This window comes from Podarcis vaucheri (genome assembly GCF_965113315.1).
Source record: "Podarcis vaucheri genome assembly, chromosome: 10".
NCBI classification, from domain to species: Eukaryota; Metazoa; Chordata; class Lepidosauria; order Squamata; family Lacertidae; genus Podarcis; species Podarcis vaucheri.
In genome coordinates this window covers 34,326,991-34,350,063 of record NC_138748.1, presented here as the reverse complement: position 1 = coordinate 34,350,063, position 23,073 = coordinate 34,326,991, and the positions used below count along the sequence as shown (strand labels likewise).

Sequence of the window (23,073 nt, the reverse complement as noted above, 5' to 3'; positions counted from 1 at the left end):
TTGTTATCTTATATTCCTTTCTTGGTGATCTCTGATAATCTTCACAAGCGGGTGAAAGACAAACATCTCCTTTGTGGGTTTTGCACTCTCCAAGAGTCGTATCACATAAAGGACAGACACCATATCCACACCTCCGTTGAAAACATTCCCACAGTCTGTCTGTTGATTCACAGGCTTGCCAATCTATATTTCAGAGGGCTCTGCCAGGTCCAGATAACGTTCCAATAACCATACATTCACATTCCAGTGACCCTGGTCCTCCTCCCCCTCGTCCTCCTATGGGCAAGCCTGTCTTCACGAAATTCCATTTATAACTGCGTCATAAAACTTTCCTTCCATTCCCCGATGTTTCCACCAGTCCTCTCTTTAATCAGTAATTCATCCCCACACAGTTCTTAGTCTCCTGCTTGTGATTAATAATAGCAATGATTCTTCTCTCTGGAGGGGAGGGTTATTGGTACTCACATAAGGCAAAAAAGGAAAAGCCCCCCCTTTCCATTTCACTCCAACATACCAGTCTTTTAATGATGGTTCTTCTCTTGATTTATTGTCTCACCCGTCGCTCCGCTCACAGAGATCCCATTAATCAGCAGTCTTTACTCCCGATCTTCACTTGATGTATGTGCATTAGCTTCTTTCCAATTATATATTTCCAATTATATATTTCGAGCTAATGCAAACCAGTGCGCTGATTGGAGACAGCGTCAGGGAGAGCCGATCTCACTCGAGGGCTTCGTGCCAAGTGTCCACACCCCCTTCTTTCGAATCTGGGGGTGAATTATGGACACAGCTGGCAAGGCAGTCCCCCCCATCCCCTTGGGGGGGGGCAAGGGAGGCTACATACTCCCATAGCAGCCTCTTAATTACCTCGTGTGGGTCGGAGAGATGTTATTGTCGGCCATCTTCCAATGCGCCCCCTGGTGGCCCCCCCACAGTGTGTAGAACTTAGTGTGTGTAAGTTCTTTGTCCTCAGAGCCAATGCACACATGAATGTTCATGCTTATTTCTATGCTGCTTTCCAGCCAAAGGCCCCTAAAGCAACAAACATAAAATTAAAATACAAGTGTTATGTACTGAGTTGAATAGGATCCAAAAGGCAGCAGTCTGGTTGGTCCTAGAACAATAGGATTCAGAATGCAGCAGTCTGATTGGTCCTAGAACAATAGGATCCAGAATGCAGCAGTCTGACAGGAGCCACCCAATCCAGCTCCAGGTGGAAGGGAATCCGCAACCTGATTGGCCTACAGGAGAATCCCGGAATTAGCCAATCACATGGGGCCCATTGTGTAAATAATGTATATAAGGCAGACATTCTGGGGGAACTTCCATTCCTCCTCACCACTATGAGCTGAATAAGGAGCATGAAATCCACTCTCGACTCCGAGTATATTTCAACAAGGAAAAGAATAGAATCAAGCACACAGTGATCAGTTTCAGCAAACCACAATACACTTAACAATTTTCATAGCAGTGAAAGAGCAAAACAACACTCTCAACCATCATGAAATGCTTGATGGAAGGAAGAGTTGTAACTCTGTGGTAGAGCATCTACTTTGCATATAAAAGGTCCCATGTTCAATTTCTGGCATTTCCAGGTAGGGCTGAGAGAGACCCCAGTATGAAACCCTGGAGCTGCTGCCATTTGGTGTAGATTAGGGATGGGGAACCTGTGGCACTCTCTTTTTCCTGCCCCACACCACTCCATATCATAAGTGACAACAGAAGAACAATCACACATGATAACTGTTCCTTAAAGCCTCTCCTCCTTCTGGAGGGGAGACAATTCCTGCATCACGCAGGGGGCGTTTAGCCCCCTGCCCTCTCACCATCGCTGGTGCGCCACACCCCCCAGTTGGGCACCCAATCGGGTGGCACCGAGGGGGCGTGGTTTAGCCACTCAAATGCGGCTGCGCCAGCTCTCCCTGCCATTCGCTCCCCATCTTCCACGATACACCCACCCACCACTCCCTCTAGGGCGTAGCTTGTCGCTTGGGCTTGCTATGAACCTATGGTTGGTCACCCTGGTTCCCCAGGGGGCTTGGTAGGATCTTTTTTCCAATTGGCAAATTGCCACCGGCCGCTTGGTTTTTTCCGCCTACCTCATAGCAATCGTCACAACTTTCTTGGTATTTGGCGGTTAGGCATTGGAATGTGTTGTTGGTGTTTCGGGGGGCAAGATGTGGCCATCACCTTCCCCGGCAATTTTGGGTATTCCGCTAAAGGAATCCGGCGGTCGTGGATCCTGTCTGATGCCCTGTGTGGCAGGGGGCCATGGCATGACCCTCGATGACATCAGGGGAGAGCTTATAGTTGTATTTGCATTAACACGCTCCCCCTACTGGTGGTTAACCCCTCATCAGACTCACCCCTCTCCAAGTGGGTGGAGTCAAATTGTCCGTGGTCCAGTGCCTAAGCCAATACCTTCTCACATGCTGTAATCAATAAAATTGTGGTCTTTTCTTGCCCATTAACCTAATATACTGTGTCCACATGTCTTCATACCCCAAGCGGGGATCGGGTCCTCGAATCACAATTTGTTATTACATACACAAGGTGATAAGAGGTGCTCATTGTTTAGGTCAGAACCCACCTTTGTAGGTGTGCAAATGTATTCAAACCTGGCTATAAAAATTTGTGATGGATAAGTCTTATAACAGCATCTTTATTGCTGCTGCTGCTGCTGCTGCATGAGTACAATAAGCTTTTTCATATCTTCTTCCAATGTGGCAGCCTGGTTAAATGATTACCATCTGAATATGTTTGCAGTGGGCTTGGGAAAAAAGTACAATGTGCTTAAATGCATTTGTACACGACTTCTTTTGATGGCTCTGAAGCTATAATGGCTTTGGAGATGGGTTAGTAAGCTTGTGCACTTGTACAAAACGATTGGCAATGCTGTGACTTAGAAAGCTTCAAATTTCTGAAGTGGAATGCTTAGTAATATTGGCTGCAATCCAGCTCATAGGGTTTTTTTGACCAGAGTTGTGTGCATATTTTTGCGTACTCTCACTTTGATGCTCCTCGCCAGGCATAGAGCTGCAGATAGGTTTCATTTGGGAGGATCAAAGTAACTGGTTAAAGATTTGCCCAGCCTGACACATAACATTGTCGGGCCTAACTTAGTTGGGCTACTTCCAACTGTCACCAGTTTGCAGGTGGGATTTAGTAGCATTTCAGCATTTTGGGGTTGTGCAATTAAAGTGGACCTGTTGCTCTTGTAGAACACACCTGCTCCACCTCTCCCAAAAATGGACTTTTGTGGTAAGGAAAGTGGTGTGAAAACGCACTAGAAAATGTAAGGTAACAATTGTTCGATGTGATGTCGTATAACCTCCCTCCATCAATAAATCAGAATGAATATGTACTCTCCAAAGAGCAGGTGCTTAATAGGGCTAATATGTGCCTAGCCCTGTTGTGAACTTGTGTGCTCCAGTTCACTGCCTCATGGTAACCATAATTTATTGTCATATACAGATAAATACAGGCCAGTGCTATGTTTGCCAGAAGCCAGAGTGAGGCACAAAGCCAGGATTGAAAAACTGAGTTTCAACTGGCTCTCAACTTATGGTCCATGAACCCAAGGGATGGCAAAGTATGAAAAACCCTAGCTCTTTACCACATCAGAATGAACACACAACACAAAAGGTATGGAGGTATCCAGCCTCTTCTGTGGCATAGACCAGGGGGAAGGTGGACTGGAACTCTAATTCCTCCTGTTGTTGTTGCTGTTTAGTCGTTTAGTCGTGTCCAACTCTTCATGACCCCATGGACCAGAGCACACCAGGCACTCCTGTCTTCCACTGCCTCCCACAGTTTGGTCAGACTCATGTTTGTAACTTCGAGAACACTATCCAACCATCTTGTCCTCTGTCGTCCCCTTCTCCTTGTGCCCTCCATCTTTCCCAACATCAGGGTCTTTTCCAGGGAGTCTTCTCTTCTCATGAGGTGGCCAAAGTATTGGAGCCTCAGCTTCAGGATCTGTCCTTCCAGTGAGCACTCAGGCCTGATTTCCTTCAGAATGGATAGGTTTGATCTTCTTGCAGTCCATGGGACTCTCAAGAGTCTCCTCCAGCACCATAATTCAACTTTATTCAACTTTGGAGTTTTCTTGGCAGGGATACTGGAGTGGCTTGCCGGTTCCTACTCCAGGTGGATCACAGTTTGGTCAAAACTCTCCACTATGACCTGTCCATCTAATTCCTCCTAGTTGAATCAGATGACAAATTGGGAAGAAGATTAAGGAGGAATTGGTGTGCCAAATAGCATCCTTTTCACGGTGGCCCACTTTTTAAGAACTTCTGTTTGTAAAATGCTAGCACACAGGCACAACATGTGAGAATGTATGGGGGAAATTGTACCCAGGAGGTGGGAATATGTTACTTGGTTATGTTCTGCTCTGAGAACAAGCAGATTTCTATTGTGTAACAGCTGCCATCGTGCTCTTTTTCATCCCACACGCCTGGCCACAGCTCTGTTCGAGACCTTGGCTCTTTTACACTCAGACCATTACGAGTGACATAATTGCCTTGATATTTATAGCCCTGAATTAATTAAACTCTCCCTCCACTTCCCCTGTTGTCATGAGCAGATGCCAAAGGGGAGATACTACTGATCCAGAGCAACCTTGAGCTGCATCCAGACAGAATTGGGAGGATTTTTATTTAATTTGTATTTTTTTTTTTTTGGCATCCCAGGCAGACCCCCTGCAGAGAGAGCTCTGCTGTCAGGATGCAAAGTGTCAAATGAGGGATATGCAGGCTTTATTTGCACTGTAAGCTCATCCTTGGCAACCCTTGACTCTGTTCCTTTCCTTCCTCTGGATTTCAAAAAACAGAAATCAAGGTATATCCTTGGGATCGACAGTATAGTGTGTCTCTGAAATCTACATTTTAAGGAGAGATGTGTTGGGTTTTTTCTGAATCTAATAAGAATTGGAATGTACATGGGAATTGAGAGTGATCATACTTCAGGTAGACCCACTGAGATACATGGACAAGTCTATTGATATTGGTGGGTCTGTTTGGAGTATGGTTTAGTTGTAGTTTAGTGTAATAATATACAGTGGTACCTCTGGTTACGTACGTAATTTGTTCTGGAGGTCTGTTCTTAACCTGAAACTGTTCTTAACCTGAAGCACCACTTTAGCTAATGGGGCCTCCCACTGCTGCCGTGCCAACGCCACACGATTTCTGTTCTCATCCTGAAGCAAAGTTCTTAACCCGAGGTACTATTTCTGGGTTAGTGGAGTCTGTAACCTGAAGTGTATGTAACCCAAGGTACCAATGTAATGTAATATATATTATACTATAATGTAATATAATATAATATAATATAATATAATAATATAATATAATATAATATAATATAATATAATATAATATAATATAATATAATATAATATAATATAATATAATATAATATAATATAATATAATATAATATAATATAATATAATATAGGGACTAGTTCAACAACAAAAACCCCTCAAGGAATGCATTGTGACTTTTCTTTTCCACAGTAGCCCGATTGTTTGTCATCAATTGACTGCTTGTAAAGTCAAGGATATAAATAATCTGGAGTAATTAACACTGTCAAAGGAGCACTGCCAATCCTTTAAGTCTGTAAAACCATCTTATGAAGTGCAAATCTCATTTTGTGTTTAGCACTTCAGTGGCACCTCGGGGTGTGTTTTTCTCCCTTTTCCATCCCTTGGGTTTTTGGGGGGCTGAATCTGATGCTGCCTGTAAGGCAGACAGGCCTGTACTAGAAAGACTTGCTTTTGTATTTTATTTTCTACTTCAGTAAGGACTACTTTAGCCTGGAGAAGAGAAGATAAAGGAGAGACATAATAGCTGTCCTCTGATATCTGAAAGGCTGTCGTGCAAAAGATGGAGCAGGCTTGTTCTCTGTTGTTCCAAAGGGCAGAATTAGGACTGATGGTGGAAGCTGCAAGGAAGCAGCTGATTCCCCTCACAGAGCTACAGTTTGCAGAGTACCGTATTTTTCGCTCTATAAGACGCACCAGACCACAAGACGCACCAAGTTTTTGGAGGAGGAAAACAAGAAAAAAAAATATTCTGAATCTCAGAAGCCAGAACAGCAAGAGGGATCGCTGCGCAGTGAAAGCAGCAATCCCTCTTGCTGTTCTGGCTTCTGGGATAGCTGTGCAGCCTGTATTCGCTCCATAAGACGCACACACATTTCCCCTTACTTTTTAGGAGGGAAAAAGTGAGTCTTATAGGGCAAAAAATACGGTAGTTTAACAACCAATTCCTCTTTCCAAGGAACTCTGGGAATTGTAGTTCTGCAAGAGAAATGAGGGGAGCGCCTAGCAACTCCCAGCACCCTTAACAAACTACAATTCCCAGGATTCTTTGAGGAATCGGTGACTGTTAATGAAGTGTAATGCTGGCCTAGGAGAAATGGACTAATGGAAAGAACTGTTTGAAGCTAGGATGGTGGCAGGAATCTCCCCTCCCTTTTCCAAATATAGAATATGACTACAATGTATAGACTTGCATTTTATGTCTATTGAAGAAAAAAATGTATTGTTTGAAATTACTTGGGTAGTTTTAATTCCTTCTGGACTTAGAAATTTAAGTACGGTAACAGACCATATATATTTTATATGCATTATATCCCTTAATTAAATATTATGATTCAGGTTTTGTTTCTCTTATGATAGTGGATTAATAACTTTGTATCATCTTTTCATCAATTGTCATGTAATGTATAAAAATAAATGAAAGAAAAGAAGTATTTGACAGTGGGAAGTTAGACTGCCTCCTGGAGGTTATGGTCTCTATGTCAATGGAGATATTGAGGCGCAGGCTAGGCAGTTGTCCCTCGGAGATACTGTAGCTGCAAAGAGCAGGTGGTGCTGTGGTCTAAGCCACTGAACCTCTTGGGCCTGCCAATCAGAAGGTTGGAGGTTCAAATCCACATGACGGGGAGAGCTCCTGTTGCTCTGTCCCAGCTTCTGCCAGCCTAGCAGTTTGAAAGTACACCAGTGCAAGTAGGTAAATAGGTACCGCTATGGCAAGAAGGTAAACAGCATTTCCTTGCACTCTGGCTTCCATCACAGTGTTACATTGTGCCAGATGTAGTTTAGTCATGCTGACCACATGATCCAGAAAGCTGTCTGTGGACAAACACTGGCTCCCTTGACATGAAGCAAGATGAGCGCCGCATCCCATAGTTGCCTTTGATGAGACTTAACTGTCCAGGGATCCTTTAACTTTTTTTTTTTTACCTTTTTACTATAGCTGCATCCTGCATAATGGATCTTATATTGGGGGGGGGGGCAATCCAATCCTAAAGCTCTATGACACTAAATCTCTAATCCTGTCTAGCAACTTTGCAATTTAAATTTACATTCAATATAAATGTTTTAAGATTGTTGAGCCCAAGCAACTTGCCAGCTGCTTTTCAGTGTAGATAAAGAACCAGTGAGCAAATGGGTTAACTTGTATTCCTAAAGAAATATTTTATGGACCGGCCTTAAAGACCAATTATTCATTTCCTTCTTTTTCTGAACCTCTTCTATACTTTGTGAAATAGGCTCCTAACATTTTTGAACTTTGTGACATCATCAGAAAGAAGTTTGGATTTATTCCAAGTAAAATTTCTCTCTCCCCGCCCCCCCGGCTATCCCCCCCCAAAAAAAAGTCTAGAAAAGTTTCCATGGGAAATGCATTACGGTTTTGTTGTAATGCATTTCTAAATGCAGGAGCACAATGAAAGTGCAAAATAACAATTTCAAACATATTTTCATCTATTTGGGGGATTATCCATTGTGAAATAAATGAGCCCGACAGTATTTGAGGAACCGGCCTTTGAATAAGTAAAAATGGGCTATTCCATCTCTCTTATCTGTAACAACTGTGGTTACCGGCTATAAAGATAAAAGCTGCTTTTATTTACAAGAAACAGATGGAGAGGCTGATGCTTCTATAGGAAGAGGTGAAGGTTTCCTTTATTTCAGCTGTGTGAGAAAAGATGGGTGATAGTTGCACAGTATTGGTGTTTCTTGAACATTCAGCATATATTATGCGATGTTTGTATGCATGTGGCTTGTTGCGTAAGATCCCCTAAAGTAATCTAGTCACACTAAGTTGTTTTCCATGGCTTCAGTGGAATTATATGCCTGCTGGCTCTGCTTACAGATCCATAATGCTAGATACTTTTGTAGTGGTGGGACAGGAATGGGGAGGGGAATAGACACAAAGAAGTGTAAACAGAATTCTTCAGTGCGCCAAGAGGAAAATAGATTGAACTGAGGCTGCCTATTGTCCAGGGAAAAATGCAGAATCCAGAGCCAATTTAGGGATGAGACAAGTACACCCACTTTTTTTTGAAGGTGGCAAATTTGGGGTATTTCAGTGATCTTTTGTGGGTGTGGGCTGGATGCTGTCTGGATGCCAGCAGTGTTTCCCTTCCTGTCTCCTTATAAAATGTGTGGTTGCCAGCACAGCAAGCAGCAATGGCAGCAGACACATAAACACATCGTCCTTGCCTTTGGGAATGCCACTAAAATACAAAGTAGTATCGCTCCAAGCACCACTGGGTTTAAGATGGTGTGGGTGGCTCTCTTCCACAGTGTGCCAAGCCGAGGGGGCACACAACAACAACAACAACAACAACAACAACAACAACAACAACAGCACCTATATTTATACAGGTACCTGTTGAGATAATCTATGAAAAAAGCAACTTTACCAAAAGGAATTATTGTGAAAATATGAAATATTTGGGTGGAGGGTGTCAAATGTTAGCCTCCCTCAGGGCACCACATTATTAAAATCCACTGCTGCTCCAAGGGGTTGAGGGTGTGAGAGGAGTCCGTATGATGTGGTGGTTAGATTGTCAGACTAGAACTGGAGAGACCCAAGTTCAAATTGCTGCTTAGCTATGGAACTCACATTTAGCCAGTCACTATCTCTCAGTTTAACCAAGCTGACAGGATTAAGGCAATTGTGAGGGCCGTTATTATTATTATTATTATTATTATTATTATTATTATTATTATACCCCAACCATCTGGCTGGGTTTCCCTGGCTGAGTGGCTACATGAGGAAGGCAGACTAACAACAACAACAACAACAACAACAACAACAACAACAACAACGGCATTGATGGCTGTCATCTCTCCTGCATCTCCCTTGGAAGGACTGAGTGTCATGATGCAGCAGCCCTGAGAGGCAAGTCTGGTCCTAGCATTAGGTGTGCTTGTGGGTGTGGGGACTGGTGGTGAAGTGTTGTGTGTACTATGCAGTCTGCCCTGTGCCTCGCTAATCTAGCCTGCTCTCCTCAAGTGGGGTGGGGGACACACTTCTGTTGCCAGTATTGAACTAAGATTAAATGGTCAATCTAGTCAGTTTGGGGTTCTAGTCAGTTTGAGTGGGGTTCAGCTGAGCTGAGCCACAACTGCTGCATGTAGTGGTGGCAAAAACAAACCTCAAAAGCACTACGACAGCAAGCCATACTGAAACCAAAAAGTCACCCTCCCTGAGTGGTTTTGTGGACAGGAAAGTGCAAATGTGATTTGTGTATTGATGATCCAGCCTCTCTGTTGTTGTTGTTTAGTAGTTTAGTCGTGTCTGACTCTTCGTGACCCCATGGACCAGAGCACGCCAGGCACTTCTGTCTTCCACAGCCTCCCGCAGATTGGTCAAACTCATGTTAGTAGCTTCCAGAACACTGTCCAAACATCTCGTCCTCCATCGTCCCCTTCTCCTTGTGCCCTCAATCTCTCCAAACACCAGGGTCTTTTTTTTAAAAAAAAAAAGATATTTATTGGGAATTTAAAGTTACAGAAAAAAGTGAAGAAGGAAAACAAAGAAAAAAGAGATTAAACAATACAAATCAATAAAAAGAAAATAAAAAGTACCAAACATACAATACACCAAAATCAAAAACAAGAACAAAAAATAAATTTAAAAACAAATCCAATATTCCCATACCCTTATCTGCATTAACTTGTTTCCTCGACCTCCTCACACCTCCCTTTTTTGTATTCTAATTATTAATTATCTCAGCAAATCCTTTTCGTCTTCACTGTATTCTGTCCTTTAGTTGTCTTAATTTATTTTAGCCTTATCTTACCATAAAAACCCTAGAACTTAAAAACTTATTTATACATAACTCCTTATAACATTTCTACTAAAGCCTAATAGTTTCATTCCAAGATTTTCCTAACCGTCATTAATTTTGCAATATTTCTCTAAATGAATTTTTAAACTTTCTGCCAATCTTCATCCACCATCTCTTCTTCCTGGTCTCGGGTTCTGTCAGTCCTTTCTATCTGTTCCATCTAGTCCATCAACCTGGTGATCTTATGTCCGAGGCTCTTAACTCTTTTCCATGTCCCTTCTGCAGATCTTCTACATAATTGTACCTGCACTTTACTTTGTCTTCTGCTGGTCTTGTTCTTAATTTCCTTCCTTTGTCTCTGAGGAGTAGATCTCGGGGAAACAACCTAAGAGTGTCTTTATCCCTTCTCGGCCGGTCAGCCCGTTCTCCATGGTTAGCACTAAAATCCAAAAAATATTCCAAAACATACTTCAATGCCCCTCCAAAGTTGAGTGCCTCGACCACTCTAATCTCCTCCTGGCCCAAAACCAAATCCCAAAGGTCAGAGCATCCCTGTATAGGAGGATCTGACCAACTTGCCATCTCCAGTCCTGACAGGACTCCGTCTCTCCAAGTCTGCCTCACTCCAGATTCAGTCCTCAGAAACGACAGCTTATGCTCCTGCAGGGCTGCATCTCTCTCAACTTGTATTACTTGAGGTTCAACAACAACCTCCTCCTTTGTCTTCTCCTCAACTTGCCCTGTCAGGGCATATTCCTGGGTCAGTTGTTGAGCAGGTTCTATATCAGTGGTCACTGTTTGACCGAAATTATCAATTGCAGTAGTCATCAAATCCATCTTCGCATGAAGCTGCTGTTTCTCACGCTCTCTAATCTCTACAGCTGGAGAGTTCCCCAGGTCCACTCCAACAACAGTTCAAAAGCTTCCTCTAGAGGAAACAATTTCTATTTGTAGCCATCCTTTTACAAGCAGATCCAGCAACAAAATTGCTTTCGTTTTTCAAATCTTTGTTCCTTTTTAGTGCAAAAGGAAACATTGGAGTCAATATGTTTCTCTTATTTAACTATCTGTCAACATGCGTCATTATTCACAGTCAATGAACTTTCCCCAAACGTCTATCTTTGACAGCCCGTTCCCAGGTTCAAGACGATAGAAATTTATCTTTCTTTACTCCCTCTCCTGCAGGCTTGAACAATTTAAGATTTCCCCCCTCTTCTCCTGCTTCCAAGGGAGGTTTGTAGTTTTAACCTATGGAAATTTAGTCCTTTACAGATGACTTTCCAGACTTTAGCTTGCGATGTCTTTGCTTCAAGCTGTTTACAAAAGCGGAAGGCGGACTTCCTGTTTAGACCTTCCCGCTCCGGTGCCAAATTACGAAGTTTAGTAATCCAATTTTCCGTTCTACTCACGGGTACTTGTTTAGAGTCCAATTGTCCACAGGAAAAAAGTCAGCGCTCTCCGACAACAGCAATGTGGCTTCACTCCGTGAAAAGAGCAATCGATTTGAAGCACCGCGCCACTCACCCCACGTCCCTCCGGATCCCCGTAGCCGGGTTTCCCCGCGAGTAGGGGAGGCGCTAAAGGTGCCAGCTGAATCCCAGGTCCACAGGCTTCTCCCGCCTGTGGTTTTTGATGGGTCTCCGCCTCGCAAACACCAGGGTCTTTATAATGGCCACACAGTCACTTACAGTTCTATGTGTCTATGAATCTTTTACTGGCAGAGTTCAAAACAACAGAACCCTTTTACAAGGAATGGACACCTGCAGTATAAAATGTTGTAAGGCTTCAGGAGGAATAGAAAAATCTGTCAAAGCTAACTGCCTGGATTGGCTTTTAACGCAAGGGATCATTTCTATGCTTTATTTGGATTCTATAATTTTCTGTTGAGCATGTTTTTGGAGCAACTTGATGAACTGAGAGTGGGGAAAACACCTTATTCTTGTTGACTCCTTACAGTGAACACATACAACGCATGTGCAAGGAAGGCCAAACCTTTGTTGCTTTATCTTTGGGTCTTTTTTTTTTCTTTCTGTTTAACCATTTCAGAAGCTGATGTAGCTAAAGCCACAACTTGCCTCTCTCAACTCAAGGCAGGTGTGTAGAGTGACAGCTTTGCACACAGCACAGAGCTGTGGAGACCTGTGAGGGTCTTGGGCTGCCTGGTCAAGCTGGATATCCTACCTCCCAGGTTATTTTGCAAAAGTTCATTGAGCTGATCAAGGATTCCCTCTCTTTCTGGTTCAGTTCCTTCTTCCTCCTCCTCCTTGGCTTTCTCTGCATACCATATATTTAAAGCACTCTTTTTTTTGCTGCAATGGTCATGGAAAATCCCAGGAACTGTAATCTGTTGAGGATGCTGTAATTTGTATCTCTGTGATGTCAGCCCCCTTCACAAGCTGTATTTCCTGGGTTTCTTTGGGGGAACCCATAAAAGTTAATGTGGTGTAAGAGTACTTTAAATGCATTGTGTAGATGGGACCTTACATATCTCGGTTCCAGTTCCTACCAGGTTACTTCTGCTACATCATCTCACATCTACTTGTGATCATTGCACCAGGAATTTTGATTGTTTTAATGATTGTGTGATTATCGTTAGTTTTATGTGTGAAGCCCTAAAAATGTTTGTCTTTTTTCCCTCTTTCTTTTGCACGGTATGATTTATTTGGAAAGACTATCTAAGGCCTTGTAATGAATAATGCATTCCTTTAACCTGGAGGTGTTTCAGTCACAGTCCTCTGACATAATGGCACTTTTAAAATAGATTATTTATATTATAAAATAGCTTCCATAGCAAAGCAGATTCCAGGCTCAGTATGAAACAAGAGCCTCTTAAGTACCTCTTGATATAATTACAAGGTGCCTGCTTGATTTAGATCTATTAAACATTATTGCACTCAGGCTTGGGCTCTTCATGACCGAAAGCATACAAAAAGGTGCCGGTAGTATGTGTGTCCATATGTAAATGAATAGAGTTTCTTGTGACAGGAGTAAATAAGCTCTCAAATGGCTTTTGGTTTACTCAGGGAAGAAGACACATTTTAAGTTCACAGCAGTCCTGTGAGCTAGGTTAGGCTGATGGAGCATGGCTGGCCCAAGATCCCACAGTAATGAGGAGGGGGAATTTGAATGCTGCTCTCCCCAATGTAAGGCTTTAACTCTTACACAATGCTGGCTCTCAAAAGTGACTGGATTGTTGTCCCAAATGCATCTCTCTCACATAAATAATATAATAATTACTCAAACATAGGTACTGGAAAAGGGACGCGGGTGGCACTGTGGGTTAAACCACAGAGCCTAGGACTTGCCGATCAGAAAATCGGCGGTTCGAATCCCTGCGATGGGGTGAGCTCTCATTGCTCGGTCCCAGCTCCTGCCAACCAAGCAGTTCAAACGCACATCAAAGTGCAAGTAGATAAATAGGTAGCACTCCAGCGGGAAGGTAAACAGCATTTCTGTGCGCTGCTCTGGTTCGCCAGAAACGGCTTTGTCATGCTGGCCACATGACCCGGAAGCTGTACGCCGGCTCCCTCGGCCAATAAAGTGAGATGAGCGCCACAACCCCAGAGTTATCCACAACTGGACTTAATGGTCAGGGGTCCCTTCACCTTACCTAGGTACTGGAAATCCGGCTCCACCTCAGGCTGATTCAGGTGTGTAAAGAGACATTGGAACTCCCACTTTCTATGGGGAACAAGGGGACTTCTATCATCTGTGTGGCTTTGCTTGCTCTGTTCTGGACTGCTGCCTCTGTTATGAGACTAAGGCTATGTTTGTTCTTCGTTTGTGTTAGATACAAACATGTCCCATTTAAATACCCTTGCAGAAACCACAGAATCTAGGCACCAGTTTCAATTTCTTGTTATGTGGAAGTACTTTGTAATCATTTAGCAGTAAATTTTATGTTCTCCCTTTGAGAGCGTGCAATGTCTCACTTCAGACTTCTATAGTATATAAGGCAGGTATAGCCAAGCTGGTGCCCTGCAGGTGTGGTGGACCTTTCCATGGCCAATACTTGGGAGCAACAGTCCACAACAACTAGAGGAACATCATGTTGGCTACCCCTGATTTAATATATCTTACAATACATATGCACTTCAGCTTTCTGGGTGAGATAGGAGGACCTTTGCCATTTTAGGGTGCAGTTTTTGGCTGGTTTTTGAAGGAAGATGTACAAATGCCCCTTTGCAGAGGTCTGTGCTCATTAGAGTCTCTTGCACAACACATGTACTAAGTTTTAGTCTTCTAAATCATGTGGCCATAAATACCCTAAAGATTATGTTAACTCCCAGAGAATGAAATCTCTCCCTCTTTAATAAAAAAGGAAGGAAAAGAAGTCCTGGCATTTTTATACTTTTGTGAGCCTCCTAGTATAAATTTTTAACTCTTGTACCCTATAATATGTTTCAAAGAAAAGCATCACAGTGTGGCATTTTAGCAACACTGCATAGCAACTTGCCATAGCCTTCTTAAGCAGGCAGCAATATCAGGCATTGTTTCTTCCCACTCATTTCTTCCTTTCCTTTTATCTCCCCTGGCTGAAGTCACAAAGGGGGCTTCCAGCATCACGGATGCAAGGAGGGCATGATTCCACAGCCAGGAAGATAATAATAGAACGATCATGACAATTCCAATTTGGTATACAGCTTGGGACAGATGGGAGAGTGGGCACTCCGTAGCAGCTGTATGGGGGTGTATATGAAGCAGCCACATTTGGGCTTGGCTTTTTATTTGTACATGTTGCTTCTCCCCAAGGAAAATTAACCCTTCCTTCTTAATGTGCTCGAAATCGCCAACTGTGGAAAATAGATACTTGACGCTGGGCTCAGGGTTGTGGTTAGATCTCTGCAGTTGTTCAAAATACAGTGTTCTAAATACAGTGAATAAACTTTTTTTACCGTCTCAGACCAGCGTAAGAGAAGCATATGAATAAAGTAGCAGTTGGATAAAACATGTGAATAGGGTACGAGATTAAACACAGATGAAAAAGAACTGATAATTAAAACTGATAAGAACTAGAGAACATGAAGTTGAAACAACTTTAAGGGGTGGAGCTTGGGGGAATAACGGTCTTGCAATATGGACCTTCTGTTTAGGACTGGTTTGTAGTACAAACCATCCTTTGGCGAATATCCATCATGGCAGTGCAAAATCTAGCAACTGAGGGTGTAACATCTGGGTTTTCATCCTGTAGTAGTAGGGAGATGTTGAGTTGTTCTGTACGTCCTGGGAATTTGTGCAGGATAGGTAGGATAAACCTGGCTCATATGTCTACATAGTACTGGCAATGGGAAAAGGCATGTTCCGTTGCTTCCTGCTGCCCAGAAACACATGGACATTTCCTCTCCTGGTATGGTGTCTTCCTATAACGGCCTTCCTGAATGGCTGAGGGGAGGGCCTGACAACGAGCCACAGTGAAAGCCCTTCGCTGTTTTGAGATTTCAAGGTTGGTTATACAGTGGACGCTCAGGTTGTGAACATGATCCATGCAGGAGGCACATTCGCAACCCGCAGCGTTCACAACCCCCAGAGTTCACAACCCACAGCACTGCGTCTGTGCATGCGTGGGTCGTGATTCGGTGCTTCTGTGCATGCACGAGCACCAAAACCCAGAAGTAACCCGTTGCAGTACTTCTGGGTTCGGCGCAGTGCGCAACCCGAAAACGTGCAACCAGAAGCGTCTGTAACCCGAGGTATGACTGTATATGACATTTGGGAGGTGAGGTATCTTCTAGTTTCACTGATTAGAAATTTTGGGGACCTGGCCGTGAGGGGGAATTTCAGACCTGGGGGCCAAATCCAGCCCTTGCAGCCTTTGGGATGCTCTCTGGATTACTGCCACCCACTCTTTGACTGCTTTTGCTGAGCTGGAATGCTTCCTTGAATTGTGATCTTGCCTTTTGCTTGCTTGGAAAGTAGGATGTAGAGGGGTGTGGTGTTTGTAGAAACCTCTGACCTTTGCACGGCTAGAATGTAGCCTGTTGTACCAATGGAGGAATCATGTCATTGTTCTGTGCGCTATTGGCCCATCCCACCACTGGCATGTGGCCGCCAGAATGATGTCCATAAGGAAATGTGGCCCTTGGGCTGAACGAGGTTACCCACAGCAAATTGTCATACGAAATATAGCTGCTATAGTTGAGTTGCTTCATGAATTTGAGAGAGAGAAAGGCAGGTACCCTCTCCACCCCCCACATAAAATGGATACAACATGTACAACATGGGTGTAGCATTGTAGGAAAGAAAACCACATGTAAATGGTCCTTATCTGGACTTCTCTAACCCTGATGCAGATTTTGTGAATAATATACAGTACTTAAGGTCCTATTGTGGCTGATGCTGCATAAAATCTTGATTAATCCAGCTAATTATTTAAAAGACATTTCAGCATGTGCATAAACATCCCTATGGAATCTAGTGTCATGCTTTTTACATTATTATTATGCTCTGTAAAATATGTTTTTAATGTAGTACACTGCCCTGGGATCTTTTTGATAAAGGGCAATATAGAAATCCTATTATTATTAGTAGTATTGTTATTACTATTATTTATTAATTGCAGTGGAGAGTGTACTTAGGGGCTCAGATTCAAATGTCTGCTCAGCCATTACGTTTGCCAGACATCACCATCTCTTTGCCTACCTTATTTTGCAGAACTATTGTAAAGCATATTAAGGTTATATTGTAATCTATCGCTGGTAGTTTGGGATAGGATAGGATAGGATAGGATAGGAAAGCAAATCTTGGAGTATTCACTATTCAACACTTTATTAGATTGAGCCATAAGAAAAGAAAAGAGTGGAAAGGGAAGGGAAAAAGCAGAAAACTGGAAAATAGATTGCTGTAGAGAGCTCAAAACCTCTTGCCCTGGTATCAAAGTGGTTGAGTTGCCCTTGCAGCTTGTATTTTGAAAGAACTTCACTGAATCAATATTTCTCATTGGCACTCTTCCTGGAGTGCTCACCTTTCACTCATGTTATTGCATTGTTGTTTAAAATATAATATAACCTTTACATAAACTCTGAGCTGTATATAATGTGACTATCCAAGGCATTGCTCTGGCAAGAGGTTTTGCTGTGGTCAGAGATGTATGTCAGGGAAAATAAGGCCCGGCATAAACAAAGGGCAAGGACTTAATTTGAGATTGTGCTTTAAATGCCCCATTAACTGCATGCCATAGCAGCCACTAAATGCATTCCTATACAGAACTATATCATAGCTCAGGCCATAAGGCATGAGACTCTTGATCTCAACGTTGTGGGTTCGAGCCCCAAGTTGGGCAAAAAGAAAAAGAAAATGATTACATTGCAGGGGGTTGAACTAGATGATTCTAGTGGTCCTTTCCCACTCTACAATTCTGTGATTCTATTAAAAGGGTTGTCTTAACCACAATGATTGAAGCCTGAACTGCCTATAGTCTTATGATTTTAAAGGATTCTACAATTTAAAAAAAAACAAAAAAGTTATGAGAAAATTATTTGCGTTAGTTCTGTTCTTCGGGGGGAAGAAAACTGGTGGTGAACATGTTGATGATGATTAACATTGGGGGATGACTTTAGATATTCACCTTCTTATTGGAAAGAAAACATCCAATAAGTGGCTTCCATTGACTGGTCATACTCAACTTCCAGTGTACTGCTGCTTCTGGTCCTCTAGGAGTGCAGGATGCAGCCTAACGTGGCACAGGGAGCAGACTGTGAAGGCCATACTTCTCCATGAGTGGACTAGGCAGGAGGAAGAGGCAAAGGTCTAGCAAGCTGGGCCACACTGTATCAAAAGGAAGGGGGAATTCCACAACTGTCCCATTTATGGCAGTATTCTATTTACCCACATTCTGGAACAAATGTCCCCATGGAAGTGCCCGATTCCCCAGTTCTACAAAAACTCACGGGTATGAATCTGGCAGCTGGCCAGTCAAGGACAGGAGCTTACCAGAGAGCTTCAAGGGATCTGTTGTTGCCTCATCCCTGGCTCAGGCTATGCAAGAGCCACTGACTGGCCTATTTTGCAATAGGGTTAAACTCTTCCAAGGAGAAGCAGATACATAGATTGGAGATTCTCCTTGATCCAGCTTTGCTGCTTAAGACTGCATTTTTTAGGTAAAGGTAAAGGGCCCCCTGACCATTAGGTCCAGTCATGGCCGACTCTAGGGTTGCGGCGCTCATCTCGCTTTATTGGCCGAGGGAGCCGGCGCACAGCTTCCGGGTCATGTGGCCAGCATGACAAAGCCGCTTCTGGTGAACCAGAGCAGCGCACGGAAACACCGTTTACCTTCCCGCTGGAGCAGTACCTATTTATCTACTTGCACTTCATGCTTTCAAACTGCTAGGTTGGCAGGAGCAGGGACTGAGCAACAGGGGCTCACCCCGTCATGGGGATTCGAACTACTGACCTTCTGATTGGCAAGTCCTAGGCTCTGTGGTTTAACCCACAGAGCCACCCGTGTCCCTACTGCATTTTTTAATCAGTGGGAAATTCCCACCGATGAATCATTCCTGAGTAGATATGCATAGGATTGTCCTATAAGCCTTAGTTGGTGGCTGCAGCCAGAAGTGCCCTTTCCAGCTTCACTTGGACTTGGTTTTCACAAACAAGAATTAGAGATTGCAGCCAGATTTCAGGTGGGGACTCACATGATTGAATTCTCTTCCATACGCTCCCCACCCCCATTAATATAGAAAATTAGATATTGCATAGGGGCGTAGGAAGCTGCCTGATATTGAGTCCAACAGGCCCATCGGACTCAGTGCTGTCTACACTATCTGGTAAGGACCCACCAGGTTTTCAGAAATATGTATTTTTCACCTTTACCTGGTGATTCTGTGGATTGAACTTGGGACATTTTCCACTCAAAGCATGTGCTCTAACTTCTAGCCTAGCCTCCTTCCTGATATGCTAGTTTTCGGTGTAGGAATGCTTTTCCCTAGGGAGAATATTGTGTCATGGAAGTTTTCTCCTGCAGTGATGCAGTCCAGAGACAGGTTTTTCCCCCATTTCACTTACAAATCTAAATCTTTATAAGAGATGACTAATAAGTAGCAACGATACAGAAAATGTGAAAGTTGTGCAGAACATTGCAAAGCTAGCAGTGAAAGTTAGAAAAGGAGGCTAGGCTAGAATTTGATGACTAAGGATATTTTGTAATACTGCTTCATTTTATGGAGTTATGTCCTGCTTTGCTTGTTATATGGAAAATATATATGGGACAACTCACAGGTTAGCAAATTGATATATTTGTTTATTCTTTCAGTTTGAGAAAAAAGGAAATAGGAAGATTTCCCAATTGGAAATTCCCATGTGATTATTTATTTGTGCATTAGTAACAAAGTATTAAATTACATTCATTAGTGGTTTGGCCTTTGACAATCTAATTGATTTCAAATATATAAATCACTTCAAAAAATAAAGAGTGACTGGATGAATTGTTGTTGTTAAATATTACACCCTCAATCTGTTTCCTTTTATTATAGCCACAGTGGGTTTAAGCAGCTTGCCAGTAGTTCTGTACAATTAGAAATAGTGTTAACAGTCTGGAGTTCTGCTACTGAAATCTGCTCTAAAAATGGTCTTGCAAACTCTTGTGGCAATTTATTGGCAATTTATGCATGGGCAGACAATGCATAGAGAGAGATCATTTAACAATGGAAATACTTAAAGCATATTTAGGAATGGAAAAGGCCTGAAGTTTGATAAATATGAGTTATTAGTTTCTTTTAACTGTGTGGTTTATTCATTCATTCATTTATTCACTGCAGATTGTTGCAGAAAAAATAAAAAAGTCAGAAGTGCACAATTTTAATTTCCTTTGCATAAATACATGTATTTCACACTGAAGAAAAGCCAACAGTAAATCAAAGACAGTAGATCTTCTGCTTGGAACTGGAAATGTAACTTACTGAGTCTTTTGTGCCAATTTGTTCCCAGCATCCATTTTAAGCAGAACAACTACTCATTGGCAAGACTTTAGCAAATGTGTTGTTGTTTTTTAAAAAGAAAACAATTGGCAGTTTGAGAGTGCCGATAAGCACTGGAGTTGATGTAGAAGACATTATGTACTTAAGGTTTTAAAAAAAGCTTTTGATCAAGTCCCTCACCAAAGACTGCTGAGTAAGCTTGGCAGTTATGGAAAAAGAGGAGAGATGAATAATCAGCGGGTTAAGGGACAGGAAATGGAGGGCAGGTATAAATAGTGAGCTCTCCAAATGGAAGTATGTAAGAAGGATCTCTCTTATCTGAGTCAATGGGCTTGTCAGGAGCCATGAGTTGACTTCACCTGCTGAGCAGCAGCCTGAAGCAGCAGAATGCAAAGTGACTCCACCTGCTGCTGATCAGCCTTCTTGCTCCTGATGAGAACCAGCTGGCTCCAGCTTTCTTAAGCAGGGTTTCCAGCCTCAGTCAATTGCTGGAAACAACATTTGTTGTCGTTCCTGAGCAGACCTTGCTGCTTCTTGCAACCTTGGACCCTCGGCTTTCTTTACCCCCAGATCATCTGACTATGTGAACTGAGGTACTCTTGGGCTTAGGACTGGACCTTGTATATGGATTCTGCCTCCAGGCAAGTACGCCTCTGAGACTTGGCTGGTCGGCTGGCTTCTCCCTCCGCAGAGCTCTGCTGCGGCTGGCAGCACAGGACTAGGAAAGGGCTGCTGGAAAGGAACCTCTTCTTTTCCCAAAATAAATGGCTACCATCCAATGGTGGATGCCATTTCCTGATACAGTAATCGCAAGTGGGGAGGGTGTTGTTGCATTCAGGTTTTGCATATGGGTTTCCCTTAAGCATCTGCTTGGCTAATGTGGGAATTAAATAGGCCCTTGGTCCGATCCAGCAGAGCTATTCTTCTGTTCTTACATCTCTGTTCTTATGACAGCACAATCCTGTGACTATTTACTCAGATGTAAGTTCCACATCTTCAGGAGGGCTGACTCCCTATGAACTTCCAGTGGATTCAGGTTACAAAAATGAAGATTCCATCTAAGCATCAGCAAGAACTTTATGACAGTAAGAGCTGTTCAACAGTGGAACGGACTCCCATGAGAGGCTGTGGACTTTCCTTCCTTGGAGGTTTATAAGCAGAGGTTGGATGGCCATCTCTCATGGATGCTTTAGTTGAAATTCCTGCCTTGCAGGGGGTTGGACTAGATGACACTCGGGGTCCCTTCCAACACTCCAACTCTTTTCTGTGACTCTATGCTTATAGAGTTTAACCCTAAAATGCTTATAGAGTTTAACCCTAAAATGATTTTTCATTCTCGGTTAATGGGTTGTTTTTTAGAGCATGCCACCTTTTTTTTGACCCCTCCTTTCTAGTCAGCAGGACCAATCATTGAGCCATGGGGCTCTACCTTGTTGACCCTTGTGACATTTTCTTAATCTATTTCAGGAAATAGAAAGATTTCAGGGCATAAGCTGTCTTTTTATGGTACAATATAACCCCCACCCCCTTCTTGTGCTGCACTGCAACACCTTTTGAAGTTTCCTCTGAGTTTCTGAAAAGATGCTTATGCTGTGTGAAGGAACTGCTGTTGCAAAAAAGATAAAAGCCCCCGTAACACAGAGAGCTGCTTGTGTACTTCTCCCGATCAAAACTCAACACCTTTGATAAAGCCCCTTGAACACTCTAATTTATCAAGACAATGATTCATTGAAGCCGAGCACCAGAAAGCCTAATACTTTTTTGGAATGTATAAGAGGGGGGGGAACCCACACTTTTTTATATATACTTGGATAAAAGGAAGGGGTCTCTTTTTTAAAAAAAAGAATGTCATGCAAGTTATATCAATTGAAATTCCATTCTTCTACCCAAGTGTTAAAGCTTCAGAATATCTTCCTTCCATTGCACCTGACCACCTTAATTAAGGATGCGATAGCAGGGAGAGGTTCCTGTTAAGTTGTGTGCGAACATATCAGACGACACAGCGATTCTTCCAAAGCAGCTCTTTATTTGTAAGCTGGAACAGAACTAACTGAGGAGCTCAGTCAGCCTGCTTATATAGAGCTCCAGAACAATGTAACTGTTGCCATTTTCTAAAACTATCCAATCACTGAACGTCACTTTCGATCCTTCATTTGCATACAAACTATCCAATCACTGAACGTCACTTTCAATCCTTCATTTGCATAACTATCTACAGTATCCCCCTGCTGGCTCAGGGTAAGAACTTCAGTACATAACAGTTCCTTCCCATCATCAGTCTCTTTTCACTTCCAAAAACCAATGAGGAGCCAGATAGAGAAGAACTGGCATCTTCTCCCACACTTTGATTTTGGACAGGAAACTGCTGCTGCTGCCCCCATCAGCCTGTTCTCAATAGCTGTAGTTAACCCGGCTTTCACTTACCTGGTTATCTCCTTTGGACTGCTGCTCCCATCAAGCCCAGCCAACATGGCTGTGCTGGTTGGCACCGATGGGAGTTGTAGTCCAAGACATCTGGGAGGCATCATCTTAGCAAAGGCTGTGTTAAACTTTTTAATCATTGGGGGGTTTTTTAAATATAAAAATTACAATCAAATGGTATATAAATTTTGAGATAAAAAATAAAAGCAGCAGCTTTGCTGTTGCTGCTGCCACCTTTGCAAACTCAGTAATGTGAAGCAGCAGTAATGAAAAATCAGCATCCATTTCTTTCTTCTCCAAGTGTGTGTGTGTGTGTGTGTGTGTGTGTGTTTATCGGGAAACTGTGCATCATTCCCTGAAAGCCTCAGCTGTGGCTCCTTTGTCACTAGTTGAACTAACAGCTGGTGGAAGGAAACCTTTTTCTCAAAATACCATGCATTGGCTCATTAGATGGGCAGTGTGTGAGCACAGCTACCAGCAGGTGGGGTTATCCTTTCTTTGATTTTCCTTTCTGATCTCTATATTTACAAATTAATCCAGTCATTTGTGGGGTTGTTCGACAGCCTGGTGGTGTCCCTCTGTTAAGAAAATGCTAAACCAGAGCAAATTAAGCTGCTTAAAGAGCGCATTAGTGAGCGATCAAATATACT

The 23,073-nt window shown here is 42.9% G+C and overlaps 1 protein-coding gene across 8 annotated transcripts in view; it reads left to right on the top strand.

Annotated features, from left to right (window-relative positions):
- PPFIA2 (PTPRF interacting protein alpha 2) overlaps positions 1-23,073 on the top strand; it is a 298,064-nt gene that overhangs the window by 111,321 nt on the left and 163,670 nt on the right. The gene's annotated exons all lie outside the window — the stretch shown is intronic.